Source organism: Ixodes scapularis, unplaced genomic scaffold (assembly GCF_016920785.2).
Source record: "Ixodes scapularis isolate PalLabHiFi unplaced genomic scaffold, ASM1692078v2 PGA_scaffold12__126_contigs__length_90152505, whole genome shotgun sequence".
Classification (NCBI taxonomy): domain Eukaryota; kingdom Metazoa; phylum Arthropoda; class Arachnida; order Ixodida; family Ixodidae; genus Ixodes; species Ixodes scapularis.
Window position 1 is genome coordinate 21,051,792 of NW_024609838.1, and position 800 is coordinate 21,052,591.

The window sequence follows — 800 nt, forward strand, 5'->3', positions numbered from 1 at the left end:
TTTTCAGTCTTGTTAGAATCATTACCTACTATCAACGCAAAATGTTGTAAGCCTTCATATGGTAGCGTTTTTTAACGTCTCTGAACCCTTATAAATACTCAGAAATATGGGACAAAACGTGCGGAGAGCAAGTCGTCTGCTTGCTCAGGAGTTGCAGTGTCGTCAGATCGAGGCCTAGCTCCGATTGGCTTTGATTGAAAGGATAGTGGGTATAGACGCTTTCAGGCAGCTGTGCATGGGCGCTGCCATAACTGACCTTCAGTTTTGGTTGCCTCTTATTCCGTTCGCTCCACTTGATCACTACCACAGCAGGAGAGGTTATTGCCATTTTAAGTGTTACTGCATCCTTCTCCCCAGCATAGGCCCTTGTGGAGTCTCGTCAGCGCCCGCTTCAGTGGCTTGGCATCTTGGTAAGACGAGAAGGTCGGCTATGGCGGCTCAATCTGGCACGCGCTGAAAGTGTCTATACCTCAATAGTAGATGCCTGTTCTTTTTTTAATCGGATAATAAGAGCTCGGCGTTCTGACATTGCAACCCCCATGTAGGAAGCAAACTAACTTGCACTCCGCATCATATTATTTAGAATATATTTGCCTACTATAAAAGCAAAAAACTAGCGAACACCTGCAATCAACCAGCATTTAAATAAAGTCGTAGTGATGAATTTTCGGTGTCGCCTAATTCGAACACTACTCTCAGCCGGCACATTTGTTTAGATTGCCCTGCATTGGCCTTTCTACGGCTTTATCTAGGGACTGTTGGATCATCTGTGCTACTCTCTCACTCTCTTCAGTGTCGCA